Here is a 23,359-nt window from a genome sequence, read left to right as displayed (position 1 = left end):
CTCTGTTCATAGGTCCCCAGCAAACAGCTGCTCCGTGGCCAGCTCAAAGGCCTAGGAATCTACCCTGGCAGTGGGGTTTGGTCTAGGCTAGGACCATTCAGGCTCTGGGACCTAGTTCAAAGGCTTCTAGGATCTGGGTACCCAGAGGTAGTCTAGAGGGGGTGGAGGTGGGCTTCAGGTGGGCATGGCCTCTTGACCTCTCTCTCTGACTCCTTACTTGGTGAGGGAAGGAGCCAGTAGAGGAGGCTAAAAGTAGACCCTCTGAAATGTGGGGGTTCCTACTTCCCTGGTTGCCTGGGCCTAAAGATCAAACTAATTAAGAAGAAATGACAAAGCCTGTAGTAGTCCCTTGGAAAATAGTAAGAATCCCTGCTATCCATTATCTTCACAACAGCCCTGAACAGCAGGCACTATTGAGCCCATTTTGAAGATGAAGAAACTGAGGCTCAGAGAGGTAAAGTCACTTACCTGGGGATCACAGAGCTATATCTAGGGGCACAGCGGAGATTCAAAGCTAGATCTGTCTGATTCCAAAGGGGCTGCCAGCCAAAGGATAGGAATCCCAAGGTCACCAGCACCTTGGTGACCAGCTGGGGCTGGACCAGGGGCCAGATTTAGACTGGGCATGGTGTGGCCCCAGAATGATGACCAGATCCACTCAGGATAAAACAGTTTGATTTACCCTCAGAAACCTGCCTGTGAGCCCACTCACCGCCCTCTAGTAGCATTCTTTTTTTTTTTTTGGCACGTTGGGTCTTAGTTGCAGCGCGTGGGATCTTTTGTTGCCACACGGGGTACTCTTCCGCTGTGCCCAGTCTCTAGCTGTGGCATATCCCGCAGCATGTGGTACCTCAGTTCCCCGACTAGGGATCAAACCCAGGTCCACTGCATTGCAAGGTGGTTCTTAACCACTGGACCACCAGGAAAGACCCAGTAGTAGCTTTCCTACTGAAATTATTTATTCCGTCTACAGACATTTGCACACCTCTTCCATACGTAGAGCCATATGGTCGGCCCTGGGGACCCTGGATGAATCAGGGTCTCAAGGTCCCTAGTCTCCAAGGGAAGACAGAGGCATGGCTAGAAACCTAACTAGGGCAAGGTGGACTAAAGAGTAAACACTGAACTGCGGCCCCCAGCTTTCTGGGTTTGAGCCTCAGCTCTCTCTCTTATTACCTTCAGAAATGGGGCAAGTCACCTAACTTTTCCAAGCCTCAGTTTCATGTGTGTAAAATGGAGATGATGATATTTTTTTTAAGATGTCCATGAGGATGAAATAATATCATGAACATGAAATGCTTACATATATAAAGTCTAGCATTTAGAAGGATTTCCCTGATGGCTCAGCTGGTAAAGAATATGCCTGCAGTGTGGGAGACCTGGGTTCGATCCCTAGTTTGGGAAGATCCCCTGGAGAAGGGAATGGCTCCCCACTCCAGTATTCTGACCTGGACAATTTCATGGACTGTATAGTCCCTGGGGTCACAAAGAGTCGGACACCACTGAGTAACTTTCACTTTAGCATATAGAAAGAAGCATCCGATGACTATTAGCTGTCTGTAATTAAGTGAAATGGGGGCGGAGAGGAGAAATCTATTTTTGTTGGGCAACAGGAATCAGGAGAGGCTTCTTGGAGGTGGGGACATCTGAGTTGGGCTCTGAAGGATGACTTCACCTGGAGAAGTGGGGGAAGGCATGCCAGGGACAAGGCCCCAGAGACCAGGAGGATATGACCTGTTTGGGTGTGGCTGGGCAGAGTCAGCTGGGAGGAGTGATTGGAAATGAGGCTGGAAAGGCGGTTTCAAGGGCCTCCAGTGCCTTGCTGCCCGAGTTTGGACTTTAAAGGGCTGGGGACAGAGCAGGCCTTTAAGAGCTGGGAAGGGACATGATTGTGCCTATTTTAGGAAGATGATTCTAACTGTAGTGTGGATGGAGCATGAACCGGAAGGGGAGAGACTGGATGTCGGGGAGCGGATCTGAGCGTGTGCCCCGGGGGCTAAAGTCCCCCAGGGGTTCCCCAGCAGCCTGCAGATCAGGCCCTGACTTCTTCCTTCCTGACTGCCCCCAGGCCCCCTCCTCTGCGTGGAATGTCTTCCCCTCTCCCTTCGTGGGCTAATTCCTTGTCCTCCCTCTGGTCTCTGTCTAGCCACGCTTCCTCCTGGAAGCCCTCCTGGGCAACCCCCGGCCAGGCCTAGATTAGGTCTTCTCTTGGGGACTAAACTCTGGCTGAGCAACCACCTACTCAGGGACCACCAGGCCCGGCACATAGGGGGCGCTCAACCCTGAGCAGAGGAAAGACGGAACCTGTGAGTGAAGGGACAAGCCCGTTAGGGGGCAGGTGTGAGAGTCAAGTGAAAATGATGGGGCCTGCAGTGCAGTGTGGGCCGAGAAGCATTGACAAGACGCACGATTGATGAGAAGTGAGCACAGGGTGAAAAAGAAAGAGTTGGCGATAACTCAGAGGTTTCTCCCTCTGATAGCCTGCTGCCTTTCACCAAGAGAGGAAACATGGGTGGGGTTAGAAGCAGGAGAGGAGGGGCGGGCCAGGGCGGAAGATGGGCCCCCAGGGCTGGCTGCTCCCTCCCCACTGCTGGGTCTCCATCAATGTCTCTGACTTGGTCAAAACGTTGCCTCCTCAGAAAGGCCACTGTGAGCCCCCCTAAGCAGGCTGGCCCCCTATAGATTACTGTCTACCAGCATACCCACTCCATGCCCTTCCAGCCCTCCGCAGAACTGTCATCAGGTACCTATTGATTTGTATTTTGTTTGTAGTGCGTTTTTCTCAATAGATGGGAAGTTCCTCTGTCACCTTATTGCGTGGACCACGTTGTACCTGGCAGGCTTCCTGAAACACATTAGGTGCTCAAAACAAGATGTTTTTTTGGTAGGAATAAGTGAAGGAAAGAAGGAAGGTAGGCCTTGAATGCCATGATAAGGAATTTGACTCTTGGCCTCCAAGAAATGGGGAGCCATAGACAGTTCTTAAGGGAGGCAGTGTCAGGATTCGGCTTGTTTTAGGAAGCTCGCCCTGGGGGCAGTGTGGAAGAGGGATTGGGGAGGGAAGGGGGAGGAATTGAGACAAAGACAGTACCTAGGGCCAGGCTTGGAAGCCCCCATGCCTGTGGGGGCCCCAGAGCCCCCTCCCCATCCTTCCCCACCCCCGTCCAGGCCTGTTGTCTCTGAGCCCAGCGGCAGGCGGGTGGTGGGAAGAGCAGGGCTGGCAAAGCTGACACTCACTAATCACGGCCCTCACCCCAGAGCCGCACTGACTGTCTGGTCTCCATGGAGACAAGGCAACCTCCGGCCACTTGTTAATGGCAGCTCAACAAGGCTGCAGCAACGGGGACGGGCCTGACCAGCATGCCCCAGCCCCGGCACCACCTGTCCCAGCCTGGTCCGCCGCAGCACACCACAGGGGCACCCGAGTTGGGGGACAAGACTGGAGGTCTGGTGGCTGGGAGGCACCCCCTCCACCCTCCACTGCCCCACCTCCCTTGGCACTGCCAAGCAGGGAGAGGGCAGAGGAAGCCTTCTGCCCTGGCTGCCTCCTCCGCTGAGCTGCTGGGAAGCTGAGCTCATGCAGGTCACCCAGGCAGGGCCAAAGGGCTGCAGGGGGATGGTGAAGGGAGTATGTTGGGGGGACCGGCCTACATCCCACACAGGAGAGGAACAGACAGGGCACTTCGCCTGCCCTGACAAACCTTTGCTCTGCTAGCCCGAGGCAGGGACCCGATTGGGAACCATCTGTCCAGAACCTCTTCTCTAGTTTGCTGTCACTACATCTGAAATCTGAAATGCCACCATTAGCAATTCACTCCTTTGGGAGGCTGTGTGGCATAGCGCGCGCGCGCGCACACACACACACACACACACACACACACACACAAACAAAAACAACTCTGGCTTTGCAGTCAGGCAGGCCAGGATGTAAGGCCTGGCTCCGTCTTGCCATCTCTGAGCATTGACCTCCCCATCTGTAAAATGGGATAGTAATTGCACCCCACATAGACTCACATTGAAAGGCACACACATCTCTGGGCTTACTCTGATGTGTCCTGGGAGGCTGATCACAGTACCTGTGAACCCTCCAACTCCTAGAGGCCTTTCTTCACTCCCACAGCTGAGCTGGGTGTCTCCTCCCTGGCCCCAGGACTGATACCACAGCATTCACCCCACGCAGGTAAGCGTGTGTCCAACCTTTGTCTTCCCCACAGATTGCCCTGTTGGGCAGAGTAAGCAGCAGGAGTTTGTCCAGTAAACAAAGGAGGCCAGGAGGGCTGGGGGCGGGGCTCCCTCCACCTTTTGTCCTCCTCCCTCTACAGGGGGTGCTCAGCCCCTGGAGCACTGCTTGAGGGTCTCCTTCCCCCTTCCTCCCCTGCCGCTCTCCTTCATACCTTTGTCCATCTGTCTGTCCACCCAGCCATCCTGCAAAGATGTGGGAGAGGGCCCAGCTGTGACCCAGCAAGCAGGTGAGGCAGAGGCCAGATTCCTTGGGTCAGATACCTGAGGCCCACCCACAGCTGCCTGGACCTTGCCACAGCTGCCGCCCCCAGTCACTCCCCAGGCAACATTCCAAGCTGAGAGGGCCCTTGGAAATCATCTAGTCCAATGCACTGCAGCCAGATGAAGAAACCAAGGCCCAGAGAGGACCAGGGCTTGCCCAAGAGCCCAGAGAAGCTCTGTTACTGAGCTGACAATGTACCAATTATGTGGGCCTGGTTGGGAGGTGACTTTTGGCTCTCTTGGCCCTGCTGACAGCTGTGTTCCCAGTGGCAGCTGGAATGCTGGTGGGAGGCCTGTCTGGCCTTTGCACCCTGACTCCCCAGGGCAGAACCAGGTGGCTCTGGGAGGTTGGGGGGCGGTGCTCAGGGCCCCGTTGGAAGGGTAAGACGATGGGTGGGAGGGCCTCAGAGGGGCAGCCAGGATACCAGGGAGGGTGTGGGATGTCTGGAAGATAAAGGAGGCAACATCGATTTTAGAGACTAAATCAGAAGCCTTGAGCTGCTGTCCCAGTCCTGCCATATTCAGGGTGCATCATTTGACCTCCCTGAACCTTAGTCTTCTTATCTGGAAAATGCTGCTACCTTTGTAGAATGAAAACGTACTGTCAATGGTGTCAGCAGTACAGAGGGGAGGGATTTTTAACTGCTGGACTGAAAAGCTAAGTGTCTGAAAGGGGAAGGGACTAGCCCGAGGCCACAGAGTGAAGCCACCTCTCCCTCCCCTGAGTTCTCGGCCCTGCACTGGATACAAGGTTTGGGAGCTGGAAGAAGCATCCAGAGCAGACTGTTCACTCACTGAAGGAGGAGGAAACAGGATCAGAGAGGGGGAGCAAGTTCTCCAAGGTCACCCAGTGAGTTTGGGGCCAATGTAGGCCCAGAGCCCGGGCTGGGCACGAAGTCCCCCTGCCCAGCTGCCTTGCCTACTCATCCAGCCCCCTTGGCTTTTGTCTCCCCCAGTGAGTGGGCGCAGAATGGGCCCAGCTTCCTTCCTGCCGCCCTGCCCGCCGTCTGCCACGTTGGCAGCCGCCCGCAGCCTTCTCGCCCCTGCTGCTGCTGCTGCTACGGCATCAGCCGAGACCAGCCCGCCGAGAGAGTTTGCCCAGAACAGCCAGGGCTGCTGGAGCTGGGGCTCGGCTGGCTGACTCTGCCAGACAGGAAGGAGCGAGCCAGCCGGCGGAGGGAGGGAACAAGGGCTGAGCCAGCCCCCAACCTTCCCAGTCCTTCCCCACCCTCACCAGCCAAGACAGGGAGGCCAGGCGATTGGGGCTGCAGGCCTGGGGCTGGTGTGTCTGTGTGTGAGCTTCAGATAGCTGGGTCTCTCCGTGGCTGCGTGCATGCTTGTATGTGCAAGCATGGGGGGGGGGATGTTGGGGGAGATTGGTGTGAGTCTATGTTTGCCTCAGTGTGCACAGGCGATGCTGTGTGTGGTGAGTTTGTGCTGGTTTGTGAGACACGGGGCGGGGGGTACCACTGCGTTGTTTGCACGAGGGAAGACAACAAGATGACAACTGTTAGTGACAAGGAATTGGTGTGTGGATAGAAGGCTCAGCACGCGTGTCTGAGTCTGTGTACTCACCTAGTGTCTGGGTGTGTTGGCCCCCTGTGAATTCGTTATCGTGTCCAAGAGGATAACGATGATACCGTGAGTCTGAGCTCCTCTGTGTTTGCCCAGGGGACAGTGATTGTGTGCACACCAGAGGGATGCTTGCAGCTGGGATTTGAGGCAGGTCCCAGGAAGACACTGTGGAACAGAGAAGGCTGGCCCAAATGTCTAGGGCGTGGGCACGGAGTGTCTCTCTGTGCCCGGCAGGCTTTGTAAGCATGGTTATCTCTGGTCACGCAGAGGATGACCGTGTGTGATTGTCGACTGCTGGGCTGTGTGTGCAGAGAACGGGCGGCCTGGGTGTTGTGTTCCTGGGGTTGCATCCGCAGGGGCCGCAGCAGCCGTGGTGGTGTGGCGGCTGTGCGGTGCAGGGAGACAATGCGCTACGGGTTTGCACTTGTTTCTCTGCTCGGCAAGGCCCTGTGTATGACTGTGTTTATGCGTGTCTGTGAGCACCGCGTGCTGGAAACGGCGTGCTTCGGGGGTCTGTGATAAGCTGGGCGTAGGAAGGGGGAGCACATGGCTGTGTTTGTACTTGTCTGTGAGCCCGGGGTCAGATGCGCTCCATGTGCTACCTCCTGTGTGCACAGGTGGCCGCTGTGTCCAACCGTGTCTTTGTGTGTTTCGGGTCGTCTGAATGTGCACAGGAGGAGGACATGGGGGGGATGGTTTGAGTGCGTGCCTGTGCAGGCCCCTTTAACGTGGCAAGTTGAAGAAATGTCGGCCTTCTTGGCAGCGAATCTGGGCTTGGTTCCACTGGGGGTGTCTGCAGAGAGGGGCTCTTAGAAGGGACGTGCTTGAGCGAGAGAGACAGGAAGGGAAGGGGGGGCCAGCCCCAGCTCGGGGTTTCCAGGAGGGAAAGCCAGACATTGGAACTTGTCAACGCTACCTCCCTCCCCGCCCCCACCTCTCCTCCTGGCGCCTGAAGGCTGCTGGCAGCTGGACAGACAGACAGACAGTGCACACATAGACTGGCTCACCGGCACAGAGCCCAAATGTGAGCCCCTAAATACACAAGCCTGGAAAGCCTAAGGTCCAGAGAGGGTGAAACACATGGCTCAGGCTTAGAGGAGCACATGTGTTTATAGGCACTAGGGGGCAGGGGGTGCTGTTGGCTTCAGGTGCTTCAACCGAGGGGAGAGCCCAGGCCTAGAAGGGGGAGGAGGCTGCAGGGGTGGGGCAGCCCCTGAGGAGGGGCCTCTTATTACTCTAATCAGACTCCCAAGGCTCCTGGGCCCCCTCCCTGTTATACAACTGCTGCAGAGTCTTTGAGAATTTTGGTTGCCTCAGAAATCACCAACGGCAGCTTTCTCTTTGTTAGAAGCAGAAGAGCGACCCAGAGAGGGGTAGCAATGGATCCAGGGTAACACAGCAGAGTCAGAACTGGAACCCACAGCTGCCCCTCTGCCTAGTGTGTCTGCTGTGCGCGCTGGCCCAGGGGCCAGTCCATCCTATCCTAGCCTTCCCACTGAGCTGTTTCTCCCTCCTAGTTCTTCAGGATACGACAACGACCTCTGGCTTTTGCTTTGGTTTTTTTGTCCCAAGTGATGTGTCTGTCCGCTTGATAGTCCGTCTGTTTATCACAAGGGCGCCAATACCCTCTGGGGCAGCAGAACCTGGAAGAGAAAAGGAGAGTTTGGTTCTGGGCCAAGGGCTACTGGGATGGGGAGATGGAGAAAGAGAAGGAAAGGAACTCAGAAGAGATGGAGGGGACTTCCCTGGTGGTCCACTGGCTAAGGCTCTGTGCTTTCAATGCAGGGGTCCTGGGTTCGATCCTTGGTCAGGGAACTAGATCCCACATGCCCTAGGAGCTGATGCAACCAAATAAATAAATAAATATATATATATATATACATATATTTTTTTTAAAGGAGGAAGTGAGGGAGGTGTGGAGGAGAGCAAAGTGGGGAGGGGCCTGGTGGCAGATCTCAGAAGCTTAAACTTTCCTGGCTCCACCTCCAGCCTGGGCACCAAGGGCAGACTCTGAGCTCTGAGGGAGTCCTGCCCCTTGCTGGGTTTCTCTAAGGCCTGGACTCAGCCCTCTAAACCCTGGGGTCAGTAGGGTTGGAATCTTGGGGGCAGAATTCCAGGCGCACATGTAGTGTGCTGTGACTAGACTCACCTTAAGAGAAAATGGGGTGGGTGTGAACCTGGGTGTGTGGCCTCTTTGGAGCTTGGGAGTTAGGTGTGTATGTGACATTGTGAGTGTGATAAGACACTGTATGTACACCTGTGAACATAGGCACACAGGCTTGGACTTCCCTGGGTAGGGGAAGGATTGTGGGAATGTGTACATGTGTGTGTGTGCTCTAGGCAGGAAGAGGAATTTTACCCTGAGGTTGTGTGCATGTGTGTGTAAGTACATTCGGGTATGTGGAGGAGGCTGTGTGACCTTGCATTTACATGCTGTTGTGGAGGCTGTATTGTGTGTATGCAGGTAAGTAAATTATATGGCTATGCGCTGTGTGAGTGTGGCTGGATTTGTGTGTATCGTGTTTGCGTATTTATATGTGAAGTGTATAATTGTATATGAGTGCAGCTGTGTACACATCTGTGATTGTTTTGAGGTACAAGGTGGAGTGGTGTGTGTGAGTCTTGACTAAGGGTGGAGTGTGCAGTTATGTGTATTTGTGGGACAATGAATGTGAGGGAGCTGTTCACATATGTGGTTGTACATTTCGGGGGATTGGGTTCAGTGTGTGGTTCTTGAAATGGTACTTTGTCTATTTATGGTCAAACATTCCCCCACCAGAATGTAAACTCTGTGAGGCTGGAATTTTGGTCTGTTTTCTTCATGGTACCTTTTGTGTTTAGAATAGTGCCTAACACACAGTAGGCATTAAATCCTATTTCTCTTCTAAATGATGAGCGAATGGGCGCATGCTCGGCTATGTGTGGGAGGTGAGTTTTATCTCTGAACTGTGTGTGCATGTATCTGGGTGTGTGAACGGGTACATTTTGGTGTCGTCCAAGTGTGTGCAGTTTTAGGCTAAAGTGGCTTGTGAACCGAGTGTGTGTGCAGGTGTGCGCGTGCGTGTGTGTGTCTAGATCCACACATAACTTGTGTACCTGAAGCTGTGTCCCTTCAGTGAGTGTTGGGGGATGTGTCTGTGTGCGTGCACAGTTGTGTGTGCATGTGCACGGGGGCGGGAAGGCGCTGGCGGCTTCTCCCAGCCTTCAGCACTCACTCAGCTTCACCCCAGGTCGCCTGCTGCGAAATGTCAGTGGCAGAGAAGCTAAAAATATCCATTCTCCTCCTCCTGCTCACTGCTTCGGCTGATGGGGCTGTGGGGCCCCAGCAGGCCCCTCGGGCCCTGGGGGGAGGAGGAACCGCTGGGCGAGGGGCGGGTGTGGGGTGAGATAAGGAGGCCCTCCTCAGCACACCCCCTCCTTCTTCCCTCTTGGACTCCCAAACCAGGCCCCAGGCTCACCTCTGTCAGGAAGCCCTCCAGAACCTCCTGGGAGCTGCCACATGCTAGGGTGTGTGTGTGTCTGTGTCTGTAGCGTCCAGAGCTGCCTGGGAGGGAGATACAGCCTCCATCTGATCAGGGCTGCTGTGGGCAGGACCATGTCTCCTCTGTCAGTCCAGGCGGGGACTTGGGAGGACAGGGCTTCCAACCAGGGGTTCTGGGGATGGGCTATATCTTTCCCCCTCAGCCTGGGTAGGGGGCTCCCAGGGAAGCTGATGCTGTTTCCTCCCTAGTGCTGAGGGTCAAGGGTACAGCCCAGGCAGTGTGGGTTCATCTGGAGCTGGTCCTGGAGCCACTAGGGCCCTCTGACCCCAAGGCACATCTGCTGCTACTCAGGGCTTGTGGGCAGGGAGGAGTCTCAGCTCGGCTCACACCCTAGGCCGGCATGTGTTTGTGTGGGTGCGGGCGGGACATGTCAGGGCCCGTGGTGCTTCAGGGACCTGTGTCCCATCACATGTTAGGCTCCTGGGTGTGTCTTTGCTTATGTCCGTGCTGTCAGCAGCTGCCTGCCTTAAACCTTGTGGGCAATCAATGAAAGTTTGGGGAGTTGGGTGATCCCCTGTGAGAATGTTCCTCTGTATGTGAGGCTGGGTTTCTTTCATAATGCAGACCTGCAAACCTGAGGCTGGAATGGACTGTGGTGGTGTGATAGCTGCCGGTGTTACCACATGGAGAATTCGGCGTGGCAGTGTGCTGGAGTGTGTGTCTCTATCAGATGGTTGGTGTCTGTTTGTCCTCTGTACCAAGAGATTCGCGAGTGTGTCTGCATGTTGGGATGTCCGCCATCTGATGACTCTGTTTCCGTGTGTCTGCCTGGACGTCATTTTGTCAACAGGCACCTCTGTGCCGGTGTGTGTGCCTGCTGTCAGCTTGATTTCGTGGGTCTGTGTGTCCATGTGTTCCTGCAAATGATGGAGTTGTCTGTGAGGGTTGAAATCTGTGCACAAACTGAGCACCTCTGTCCCTCAGTCCTTTTTCAGTCTTCCACCGTTTCTGTGTTGAAGGCCTCGGGTTTTGTGCCATGTGTATGTGTGTGTGTGTGTCTATCAGTTGTCCCCAGCCCCAGTGCCTCCAGCTCTGAGATCTGCCCTCCCACTCTCTCTCCCGTTGGACTTGAGGTGGGAGCTGAAGTAAGGAGGGCAGGCAGGAGCCAGGCACGGAGCCCACCGCAGCCGGGAGCCGAGGCCAGGCTGCCACCAGGGCACTGCCTCAGCTTTCCTCCAAGCAAGCGGTAAGCCAGAGCCTCGGTTACATGTAAACACCAGCTGTGTCAAGACAGCGCAGCTTCTTCTAGGTCAACAGACAGCTGTGGGGTTGCTAGGCAACCGCCTGGCTCCCCCCCCTCTATTAAGCCCCCACCTCCCACTGCCTCTACCTGCAAACCCTCTGCCGGCTCCCCCCACCCCGGGATACGGCCACGCCCCCTCCATGCCAATTAAAACAGCGGGGTTGAGAGGGTAGGGGGTCAAGGCTGCGTGAAAGGGGGTCTCTGGGACTGGGATTAAGGTGTGGGGAGGTGTAACCCTTCTGGTGCCGTCGTTCTCTGGCCCCCAGTCCTCAGCACACTCCTCCACGCTCCCTCCCTCCTCACCCGTCAGACAAGGGCAGGACTGGAGGGAAGGTAACTGATGCCCCCTGCCAGAACTGGAGAGATGCTGGAAGCAGATGGAAAGTGAGGGGTGCAGACCGTATTAGCGATTGGTCAAGTCCCCTCCCCCTCCCCGTCAAGCCTGGGGAAGACTGGCTGGAGGACCCTCTGGCAACGAAAGGGTTAAATTCTCCCTTTATTTCCCCCCTCTCCCAGGATAGCCACCCCCTCCTAGCTACCCCCCACCCCCGTTTCCAAGACAGCACCTGCGCTCCCAGCTGCCAATGCCCGTTTGGTGCCGGTGCCCAGGCCAGGCAGCCCCCGCAGCGCCCCAGGCCCTCGCCCCGCGCGCCGCCTTTCACCCGGCCAGGGCCTCCTCTGGGGGGTCCCGCAGCGCCCCTCTCCCATCCCCGGGCCTCCCGACCGCCCCAGGCCCCAGGCCGGCGGGTGCGTTGGCTCTCGGATTGGGGTGCGCGGGCCTAGCCGCAGGGCAGGGGCGACTCTGGCTGAGCCGGAGGAAGGAGTGGGCGGAGGGAGCGGGCGGCGGGCAGGGGGCAGCCCCGTGGCCGCCCCATTAGTATGCGGTCGCGCTCTGTGCGCCATGGCAACCGCTCCCCCCGCGCCGCGCCGGCCAGGCTGCCCGGGGCGCAGCGCGCACCTCTCCTCCCACAGGTGGCCGCGCGCGCGGGCCGGGCACGCTCGCGCGGGCACGCACACTCAGGGCGCCTGGGGGCTCCCGGGGGCGAGCCGTGGGCGCCAGGTGCGCTGGGCCGCCGGGTCCCCGCGCCCGCCGCCTGTGGGCGTGTCCCCAGGTGCTCCAGAGTGAGCCCGGAGTGGGGGGGGGAGTGTACCTGAGGATGATCTGCTTGTGCCTGGGTGTGTCCCTCAGCGCGCCTGTTGTGCCTCTGTGTCTGGTTGTCCTTGAGGGTATCTGCCTGTCTGTGCTCATTTGCCTTCTTACTCCTGATTGTCTGTGGCTCTGAGTGTGGCTGCCCCAGCGTAACTGAGTGTGTGCCTGTGCCTTTGTGTATCTGTGTTTCAGCGTGTGGTTGTGTCTGCCCTCTTTGTGCCTGTACACCTGAATGTTCCTTACGGGGGGTGTGTGTGCGTGTGTTTATGTCCATGTGTATGCCCATGGCCCTGGGTTTTCCTCTGGAAGAATGCCATGTGCCTGTGACTGTATATCCGGGTGTGCCTAGATGAGTACGTGTGTACGTGTGATTTCTTTGCACGTGACTCTCGGTGTTTGGCATCCTTGTGTGTGGTGGGGCACAGCTGTGTGTTGAACTGTGTACCTGTGTGTATGTCCTCCAGAACCTACTTCTCCATGTATGTCATTGTGTGTTCCTGTAAGTGCCCTGAGTTTGTGTCCTGGAGTGTGACTGTGTGTCCAGGAGCTCCTGGCTCTGTGCCCTTCTCAACTTCACTCCCTGCTGCCTGAATGAGCCAACACCTGCTCCCTGAGCACTGGGCCCCCTCCTCCCACCTGGCAAGGACAAGGAAGGACACGGAGACAGAGGCAGACACAGAGACAGAGAGACTTGGAAGAGGACACAGAGAGCCAAGCAGGCTGCAGAGGTGGTGACCTAGAGTCATATGATCAGCCTCAGAGCCCAAAACCCAGAAGAGAGAAACAGAGATCCAAGAGAGAGACCCAGAGTCACACAGAGACCCAGAGCACCAAGTCCGGAACTGCTGAAACAGACCAGAGATCAAGGATGTGGCTCCCCAGCCTCCCTCCCTCTCTCCCTCCCTTCCTCCCACTCTAGCGTTTCCAGCCCCAGCTGTGCCTCCTCCACACACCCAAAGCAGAATTCTCTTGGCCCTGGGAGTTTGTGCCCTAGGACTGGAAGCCAGCCTCCTCCTTGCAGCAGCTGGCTGTGTGTGTGTGTGTGTGTGTGTGTGTGTGCGTGTGTGCGTGTGCACATGCAAGCGAGTGCTCCAGTGTGCATGTGCTACCATCTGTGTGCTATTCTTGGCCGGTGCCTACAATTGCACTCGGCCCTCCCAGGGCCATGGGCATACACACGGACACAAATACACACACACACCCTTAAGGAACATACAGGCGCACAGGCACAAAGAGGGCAGACACAACCACACGCTGAAACAGATACACAAGGGCACAGGCACACACACACCTCCCCCCTCACACACACACAGTTGTCCACATTTTCACTGGCCCAGATCATGTACACCTTATACACATGCCACACAGCCACACACTCATTTACACCCGGAAACATGCCCTCAGTCTCCCTCTCTCTACACATCTATACACAGGGCCAGAAGATCCACCATGCATACAGCAAGTCTCACCTTCTTGAGTTCCCCCAGCCTGCCATTCGCCCTTCAGCAACCCCTGAGGGGTTCCCAACCCGTCACCCACAGGGAAAGACCTAAGAACAAATTTGTCAATTCCATCAGACCATACACACAAGGGCAGGAACCCCACCTGTTGTAGCCCCAGGTGCCTGGGACAGTGCCTGGAATCTTGTAGATGCGTGAGAAATATTGGTTGAATGAATGTGTTCACATGGTGTTTCTAACAGTCACTGAGAGAACCCATGGTAATTTACAACCAGTCATTCAGTGAAAAACAGATGGGTATCCTAGTGTACACACAAAGCATTTTATGCACACCTAGGACCACACGTTAAATATAGGTGTGTGCACACAGGTGGCTGCTTGTGTGCAAACATTCAGCACAATAGCGAGATTCAATGTTCTCAACTTTGGCTGCACATTAGAACCACCTGGGGAGCTTTTAAAAATCCCCATGCCCAGGCCCCACCCAGGCCAACAGATAAAATCTCTGTGGGGTGAGAACCACTGATCTAGATGAATGGACTCGAAAATGTTGACGTAAGGATTATTACCAAGAATGGGGGTAGTGTGGGTTTTCACTTTGAACAGTATAGTGAAGCAGACTCCTGAAGGAGATTGCTTGGGTTTCCTGGTGTCCTCATTGAGATGTCTTTGTAAATGACCTCTCTGCACCTGAGTTTCTTGTCTGTAAAATGGGGCTGATAATCACTACAATAAAGCCTCATGGGATTGTCATGGAGACAAAATGATTTTATAGATCTAGTTTAGAACAGTAACTAGTATATAATGTTATGTAATTATTTCTTGATCTTACTTCTATCATTTAAAATTTTAATCACAGAATGGATGAATTTGGGGATGAATTTTATAAGCAAGACTTTTTCCCCTTTGTTATGAAAAAGTCAGACTCTCGGTCAACCTACTTCTGCCACCTCCTGTGGGATCTTGGGACAGGTTACTGTTTCTCTGAAACTGTCTTCCCATCTGTAAATGAGCTGAGTATTTTTTCCTACCTCAAAGATTGTCCTGAGGAGTAAAAAACCTCAGGGAGGGGCTTAATGAACAGTGGCAAAATCCAAATACCTAGGAGCCAAGTTGCCTTGATGTATTGTGGGATCAGGTGTGGGACGGTGGCTGTGAAGGGCCAAACTTCTGAACAGGGTCTCTGCTCCCCTTCCTTCAGAAGCCCGAGGGCCCAAGGGCCAAGAGAACCTTCCATCCCAAGGGCTGTGCCCTTGGCCCTGGCAGCTCCCCGAGTCTGCTCTCCAAACACACCTTGGGTCCCGCCCCCCTCAGCCAGGACTAAGCCACAGACCCTAGACTGAGACCCTTCCCCTTCCTGAGCTCCAGGAGCCTCCTTTTCACCTTTCAAGGAGCCCCTGTCCTCCTCACCCAGCCTCCCACCCATCCCGGAAACCACAAGGCCTTCTCTGGGTTCCATCCCTCTCTGGGCGCCCCTCTCTTTTCAGTGAAACCTCACCCCTCCTACAGAGCCCTCTTCGAGTTACAGAGCCCCCTTGCTGGGCTATAATTACCTCCCTCAACTCCCATTTCCTTCCTGGGTCACCCCTCCCCCACCCCCACCCCAATTCCTAGGCACACCACTTCTGTCCTTCCTCTCTCAGAGCCCCAACAATGCCTTCCACAGAATAATCCTGTTACCCCCTTCCCCCAGGGCACCCCCACCCACCCCCGGCCCTCAGCCCTCCTCACCAGGGCCCCACCCTCTACCCAGCCTGCCCCACCTGGACAGCCTCCCTAGGTCTCCTCTGCTTCCTCAGCAGCAGAATGATGAACATACTCATTTTCTCCCTGCAGGCGACTCTTGGGGCTGAAAACAAACATCTCAAGGCTTCCCCCGCTGGTCCCTTTGAGGCCACCCACCCCTTCCAACCAGCCTGCCCCCCCACCGGCCCCCAGCCCTGGGGTGACTTCGTGAAAGCCGTCTTTCCTCCCCAAACAGACAAGTGTCTACTCCACCTGGATCTAACCACTTGCAGCTTCCATCCCCTGGCTCTTTCCTCCATTGGGAACTCCCTGGGTTCTTCGGCCTCACACCCTGGTCTCGGCCTCCACGAAACCCTCGCCAGGTCTTACCACCCCTGCCAGTCCCACCCCACTGCAGCCTGATGCCTGGGCCCTCACTGCAGGAGGGGGAGTCTTGGGACTGCAAAGGAGGAAGGCTTGGTGGGAGAATGAACCTTCACATCCACCACGAGACTGAGGTTTTAGGGGCTGTTACTTCCCCCTGTCTGAACCCTCCGGTGTCTTCTTTCAGATAGGGATGCCCAGAAGTTGGGGGAGTTTATCTTCTTCTCCCAGATCGAGGGTTCCTCTGACTCTCCCAATGCCTGGGCCATGCTGCTTGGGTGGGGAGGGGGGCAGGTGGTACGGAGCTGTCCCTTGGGGGTCACCTTGAGTCTCAACAGACATAAACTGGGGCTATGGGAAAAGCTGCCTGCTCAGGACCAGGCAGCCCAGTGTGGGCATTATTTGGTCAAGGGCAGCCAAGAGCTCGTCAAGGTCAGGGGGTGGGACACAGCTCGCCCTGCCAGGTCCACCAGAAATAGGCTCAGAATTAGTTTTCTTTTTCCAAAGTTTACAGAAGCTGGGAGGAAATTCAGACCTGGCATTTGGGGTTCAGGGTGGAAAGACAGGGGAAGGCAGAAGAATTGAGGTCACTGGCCTAGTCAAATCTTGCAGTTTGCATAGGCAGGTGAAGGTGTGTTGGGGCAAAAAAGTGGGGAAGGGCGGGTGCTGGAGACAAAGAAGACCCAGGCCCTGGGGTAAACAGGAGACACATAAACGGGATACTCCAGTACTTGTGGGAAAAGGGGGTGAACCACAAGGGTTCTTGCCCTTAGGATGGACTGAGTATCTCAAAGACAAGTATCCTAACTGGAATATAACTGTGGGGCCCAAAGGCTGGGGGGACACAGGACAAATGAAGGGGCTAGAGTCAGAGACCCAGGGCTGAGGATGGAGTGAGGGGGTCGGGAAGCAGGGGGGCACCCAAGACCTGATTTATAATGGGGGATCCTCAGGGAGAGGAAACCTAGGGCTTGGGGGAGAAGAGGGGTCTCAGAATCAGGGGAGACCCAGGACCTAAATCAAAATGAAGCTCTAAAAGGCAGACTCCCTGGACCTGGGTCAGAATGCAGCAGGGCCTAGAAAACTTTGGGGCTAAGACCAAGGAGCCCAGAGGCAGGGGAGACCCAAGGCCTGGTGTGCAAAGAGAGGGGCCCAGATGCAAAAGTGACACTGATCTCAGGCAGAAGGAAGAACTCTGAGGGAGGGAACGTGGCGGAGACATTTCAACTTCTCCAGGGACCCGGTGGATGGTGATGACCCGCAGCTGTCACCCCTTCCATTCTGTCCACCCTCATTCATCCCCTTTCACAAGACACGAGGTTGTTTTTTTGTTTTTTTTTTTTTGTTTTTTTTTTTTTTGCTTTTTTTCATTTCTTTTTAATACAAACTTGGATCTTTGGGTGTGTCCTGCCAACAGAAAACAACAACAACAGAAGAGAAAACCCAAAAGAGTGAAAAATAAGAAAGAAAAAAAGAAAAAAAAAAAAAGCTCCCGCAAGAGGTTCTTCTCCCTCCCCCCCACCATGCGAATTTGCACACCACGGGACCACAGCAGGTTTACAGAATGCAATATACAATCCACGATTTATAATAAAACAGTATATACAATAAATAGGATATTGTTCATTTTTGTCAAACGACCTGTAGATAAATTTCTCAGTGCATACTTGCAGGGGCTCTGGACACCGTGAGGCCCCGCTCGCAACCTCTTGCACACTCGCGCGCGCTCTCTCTCTCTTTTTTTTGTCTTTTTCTAAAACTGTGTTTTGTTTTTTTAAGTTTTGTACATTTTTAAAAAGTATTTACAATTGCTGGTTTTGTGCAGAAAGGGCTCACCTTCGGCTTCTGCGTGGAGGAGATGGGCAGGGAGGGGTGGGAGCAGGGGGCAGGGCTGCAGGGGGTGCGGGGTGGGGGGGCAGCAGGAGGCAGAGGGGCAGGCAGAGGAGGATGATGTGGACGCTGGGAGGGGTCTTGGCGTTGGTTTTCTGAAAGCTGCAAAGAAACACAAGAGAAGAGGCAAAACTCAGTGGCAGGGTGAGACCCTGAGCTCTAGGAACAGGGAGTCTAAGAGCAGGACCCCCCCACCCAATTCACCCAGAAGTGAACTGCCTTGTTCCTCCTCCCAGAAAATTCCAAACGGCCCCGCTCATGAAACTGGCCTGCTTCTGGCCTGCTCTGAGCTCAATTTCCCCACTGGTAAAATAGGTGTGTGCCCAAGGCCCACACCACTGAGGGAAAAAGGATGGGCTGGATGAGAAGGTGGAGTTTCAGGCAGAGCAACCTGCTAAGAACTTGAGCTCCTGAGTCAGACACAGCTGAGCTCAAATGCTAGCACCTCCATTTCATAGCTCTATGACCTTGGGCAAGTCAGTGGATCTCTGTGGGCCTCAGTTTACTCATCTGTAAAAAGGGGATAACAGAACTATGTATTTGCTGGGAAGATTCAGTGGTTCGAGGCAGATTACGGCCAGTCCATAAATGCATCATTAAGTGACACTAATTAGCAGGAGTCATTATCCTCTTGGGGCTTGGGCCAGCTAGGCTCTCCAAGTCTCCATTTCCTAATGTAACAGTAAGTTTAGCAATTCCTCCTACTGATGCTGTTCTGAGGAATGACATAATGGGAAGACAAGGCCCTAACACAGCACAGGTGTGAACTGCGGCTTTAATTTCTTCTAAATCCAACCTTCTCCCCATTCCCTACCATTGCCATTCTGTTCCTTACAGAGGTGAGGTGATGAGGAAGTCTGTCGGAATAAAGGAAAACAGAAGACAACACAATAGCATCTGTGTTGTCTGCAGCCCCTGCCTTCCGGAAGCTCAGAAACTCCCCCAGTCCCTACAATCATCAAACACTAGAGATATCAAGTCACCCACTTCCCTAGATGGTCCTAATTACGTTTACAGGGCTCTGGGGACCTGATTTCCTATCCAGACCCTGAGCTTTGCTCGGGTGAGCAGGAAGATGTCCAGTGGAAAAGAGGTGATATTCTCAAGATCTCTAGTTACTATCCTGGCTCTTTTGAGGCTCCGTCTTCTCAGAGCCCTAAAATTCACGTCTCCTATACTTGGTGAGTGGCCATGCCACTGAAATTAATGGGCAGGCATGGGAGGTGCTAGAACCACCTTCTGAGAATCCTCAGGGAGCCATCCACCCTCCTCCCCGCCACCCCCCTCCCGTAGAACCAGCAACCACTGAAAGCCTTTCCTCTCTTGTCCTCTTTCTTGGCTTCCCTTTCCAGTGGGGCCACATTTAAATTCTGCTCAGCCCTGACTGCTGTCTGCTGGGCAGTCAGCCCCGGGGAAGACTTTTGTCCTGAGGCTGGACTTGCCAGGACTCCCCTCAAGGGCCAGGGGAGCCAGGTGGACCCCTGGGAGGGGAACAGAGTCCCATCCTGGTGCATCCGCCCAGGTGGCTTGCAGAGGCGTGAGTGGGAGGGCAGGAGCTGTATCTCTGTTAGGCTGCCAGGTCTCCTGCTGGTGAGACAAGGATGGAAAATTAGCCATAGGGGTAAGAGGTGTGATTGTTAGGGTGACAGCTGTATCACAACTGGGGAGGTGGGGACCTGGGGTGCAGTTGGGGTGGGTGCCAGTTCTCCAGTTAGGGGAGTGATAAACGGGTCGGGGGGCACAGGTTCTGCTGGAGGGCTGGGGGCATCTATCTGTAAGACAGCTTTACTGCAGTTGAAGAACAGCTGCCAAGCTAAGGAATGGCCGTTGGGGTGACAGATATGGTGTACTGGGGTGACAAGTGAGGGGGAGATTCAGGACGAGCAGCTCCAAACCACTTAACAAGCAAACTGTACTGAACCCCAGCCTCCCCTGCTTCCCCTAAGGGCCCCAGGGCAGGCTGGGAGCCTCTGCACAAATCCCTGTCGCCCCCACCCCCCTCCAACCCTTAGCCACTGCCAGTGACCCTCTCCAAGCCAGGTCTCCATGGTGATCTCAGCCCAGCAGGCAGCTCCTGCCAGAACCATTCCCGTGGTGCCGGCGGCCAGGCAGCGGGGAGGCTTTCTCACCCTCTGCTAAGCCACCGCTGTCTCACCTTCCTCCTCCCACCACCCTCCCCAGCTTTCATGACTTGGCCAGAATCTGGGGGATGGTGGGGGGTGGGGGATGGGGAGAGAATCAAAACCAGAGGCTCCTGAGCCAGGAAGGCAGAGTGCTATGGCTGTGTAGAACCCTGACCTCACTAGGTGCAACTCACCCCAGCCCAGAACCAATGCTGCTGGGCCAGGCGGCCCAGTGCTGGGCACTGGGCACAAAGCAGAGAGGAAGACGGATCTGGTTCCTGCTCAGGAGGGGCTCACAGAGCAGAGAAGGAAGCAAAGCAGACCCCCAAACCAGGGGATCACAAGGCATGGAGATGGGGGTACGGCAAGAGAACCCCTCGGGGGCTCAGGAAACACACTTCACCCAGCTTTGGTGGGAAAGACTGACTCTTCCAACTCACTGCTGAGCACGGCGCCCAGCACACGCTGGGGTCAATGGTATATAGGGACTGAGTGACATAGCTGTGACCGGTCTACGTCCGATGGGGAAGTCAAGGTCCAGCTCAGGTCTTGCACACCTCCAGACGCCTCCTCAGACCACCCTGTTACCATAGCTACTGGGGCACTTGTCATTCCCTTCCGAGCTCCTCCTGGGCATCCCCGATGCCAGCACGTGGCTAGCGCCCCAGGACATGGGCCGTTGTTCACGAGACTTAACCTTTTAGTACCTCCATAAGGAAGGGCTGCAGAGCTATATGCCACGGAGCCTAGTGCTCCAGCAGTTTTACCTAGTCTGTGGGGCCAGGTCTCTCAGTGGCCTCTGCCTGTCAGTGGAGGCTGGCACTGGGGGCACCAAGAGAGAGCTGAGTTGAGCAGGAATTTAAAATGCTGAAGACCATGGATAAACCAGGTTGTCCAAAGAGACCTGCTCTCCCCAGCAAAAGGAGCATGTTTGTGCATTCACTCAAGCAAACCAGCGGAGAGGTAGTCTAAAATATAGCCCCAGCTTCAAGTCTCTACCCTCCAGAAAGGGGGGGTTTCAACATCTTATACGACAGTGGAACAGAAGGCAAAGAGTGTGTGAGAATTTGAGAGACCGATCTGCTGTGTGACCTAGGTTAAGTCCTTGCCCTCTCTGGGCTTCAGTTTCTATGCAAAATAAGGGGGTTGAATAGGGTATGGGGGAAGATCTTTAGGCAGTGAGATAATGTGCCAAAGACAAGGGGTCAGAGACAAACCACAGCTACCCAAAGGTGATCCATCCCTTGAGGTTTTTCAGGCAAAGTCAGGCCTGCGAGTCCCTTAAATGTGGAGAGGATACTGCTAACCTGAGACCCAGAACACACCTGGCAGACGCGGATACTCTCAGGTAGGCGGGACCCAGACAGACATCTATGAGGGATGAAGCTTCCAACTGGGGGTGGGCAGGCTGTGGCGTGGGTGGGTGGGGCTCTCCCTGCCCCAGTTTTTTTCAAAATCCACCCACAAGTGACCAGAGGCATTCCTTAAACTCTAGTTCTGCCAGTCATTCCCTCTTTGGGGACCCTCCCTTGCTTCCCTCCACTACTGGGCACGTGGAGGGATGCTAGTGAGACCAAGCGGGGTTTACACCCATGGCTGCCCACCCAGCTTGTGTGACCTTGTGTGTATCTCTCACCTCTCGGAGCCTCACACTCCTTACCTCCTTACCCCTGAGAGGAGGCTATACGTGTTCCCCTAACACCCCTCTCTCTCTTTCCAAAGGGAGAAGCCTGTGCCAGGTCAGGTGTCACCCACAGGTAATGTGTTGGGCATGCAACTGAATGGAAGCTGAGAAGTGGCAAGAACATGGACCTGGGTGACCCCAAGGGTCCTTTCTGGCTCTTTGTTTTGTGATTTCCTGCTTGGGTGGCTGGGCGAGTCCCTCTTCCTCTCTACAAACTTGGAGGGGCTGCACTTGGAGAACTCCAGGAGCCTCGAGAGTTGGAACTGGTTCATTTACACACCCCACCCTTGCTTGATCCTTGGGAGCATATCTGGTAACGGCGGGGTTGAGAGAAACCAGCTCATGCCCGTTCCCCGAGGCCTAACCCGTTCTCTCTCAGTTTGTCCCTGGTCTACATGCCCTTCTTTGACTCAAGGTCGGGGTGGGGGGGGGGACTCTGACCCCTGAAGTGTCCCAGGCACGATGAGACACCGAGGGGACAGTGCACAGAAATGAGTAACCCGCCTAACGGAGCTGATGGCGCAGTGAGGAAGTCATTCCCAGGAAGAGCTGTCACAGCTGCATAAAGGGCTGCAGATTAACTGTGCCTGGGAAGGATCCTGGAAAGCTTCTTGGAGGAGGTGGTGTCTGAGTGAAAGATAGGACCTGACAGGTGGGAGATGGATGATGGCTAGGAAAGGGCACCCCAGGCCAGGGAACAGCCAATGCAAAGGTGCAGGCACGCTGGGGAGGGGCCTGGAAAGCTCTCCAGACTCCAGTCTAGGGCTGGGAAGGGAGGATGTGTGAGCAGGAAGTCGGGGCTGAAGAAGCGGCCTCGAATGCCTAGAACACCAGGATAGGAGGCTGAAGGGCTGAGGCGGCAATCAGAAGGTGTTACGCAATGAAGCCACAAGAGCAGATATGTCTGAATCAATTCATCCAGTAAATATTCGGGAGTGGGGAGCTGTCCAGACACAGCATCCCACAAACCTGAAGGATATTTGGCAGCCACAGCCGGGGGTATGGGCTCCAGGGGAGGACAGATATTGGGGCAGAGACCTGCCAGGTGCTGCCTGGGCTGACCCAAGGTTATAGCTTCTGAAGCCTCGAGTTTGTTCAAGACTCATTTTGCTGCCCCGCCCCTCACTGGAAGCTCTTCCTGCCAGTCCTGCCCCTGGTTCAAGAGGGTGGTCTCTGGTATGTCTGGTGGGAGCATCTCAGTCCCTCCCTTGGTGAGTGATGCCCACATGGATGCTTGTAATGAACACCTGCTTAAAGGCTGCAAACTCCATGAGGGCAGGACGCTGCTCATCTTGTTCAGTGGCTCCTTTAGTACCACATGCAATGCCTGGCTCAGGCTAGGTGGTTCATTTGTGTGGGTTGAACCCAGAATTAACCTACTTTCTCCTGCCCTCCGGCACCAACTGAGGGCACTATGGTAGCCAAAGATAGATGACAAAGTGACAGGAAATCTTTTTCAGATGATCTGGACTGAGACAGAACTGGTGTGGGTAACTATGTGGAGAGTTTCCAGCCGACCTGGATCACGCAGCAGTCTGGGTCCTATTGCCCATCAGGCTTTAGGTCCGCTGGGGTGGGACCTGTGACTCACCTTGACTCTGGACCCCCCCAGGGAGGACTCAGCCCCACTGTTAAGGCATGTAACCAGGTGGAATTTCACAGTTTCCCAAACCCAAAGGCCCCAAACCTACACTAGAATATAAGCTCCTTCCCAGGAGGGATGTGGGGAAAGCAGGTGAAGGAGGGCTGGCTACAAGAGTCCTGAGCTTGGAGAAAAGGGTCAGAGGTGTGTGACTCATGCAGACTGCGAGGAGGTATGTTATTCACTCATCTACCAACCACTGATTACGTGCTTCCTGCGTGCCAGGGACTGGGCTAAGTGCTTCACGGGTAATCTCATTTAATTCTCACAAGAGACACAGTGAGGTGACATGACTCACCAGGTCACATGGCTGGGAAGGGATGGAATCGGGCTCTGCACAGAGGCCTGTCTGCACCCACAGGCCTGTTCCCAGCCACCACCCTGCAGCCTCCCTGGGTTCTTCCGGGTCCGCAGGGATGCGGGGAGATGGGAGAGGAG

The 23,359-nt window shown here is 55.1% G+C and overlaps 1 protein-coding gene across 5 annotated transcripts in view; it reads right to left on the bottom strand.

The window, feature by feature from the left end:
• Positions 1-7,653: 7,653 nt before the first annotated feature.
• AHDC1 (AT-hook DNA binding motif containing 1) overlaps positions 7,654-23,359 on the bottom strand; it is a 75,143-nt gene continuing 59,437 nt past the window's right edge. For 4 of the 5 annotated variants that reach the window (XM_052657017.1, XM_052657018.1, XM_052657016.1 and 1 more), the window contains one exon: positions 16,989-17,574. The gene's annotated coding sequence lies outside the window, so the exon portion shown is untranslated. Of the gene's footprint in view, positions 7,722-16,988; positions 17,575-23,359 lie in introns of those variants that run through there. The other variant, XM_052657019.1, reaches the window with a different exon arrangement.

Source organism: Budorcas taxicolor, chromosome 2, assembly GCF_023091745.1.
Source record: "Budorcas taxicolor isolate Tak-1 chromosome 2, Takin1.1, whole genome shotgun sequence".
Classification (NCBI taxonomy): domain Eukaryota; kingdom Metazoa; phylum Chordata; class Mammalia; order Artiodactyla; family Bovidae; genus Budorcas; species Budorcas taxicolor.
Note: the sequence above shows the minus strand (reverse complement) of the source record. Positions and strands in the feature narration are given on the sequence as shown.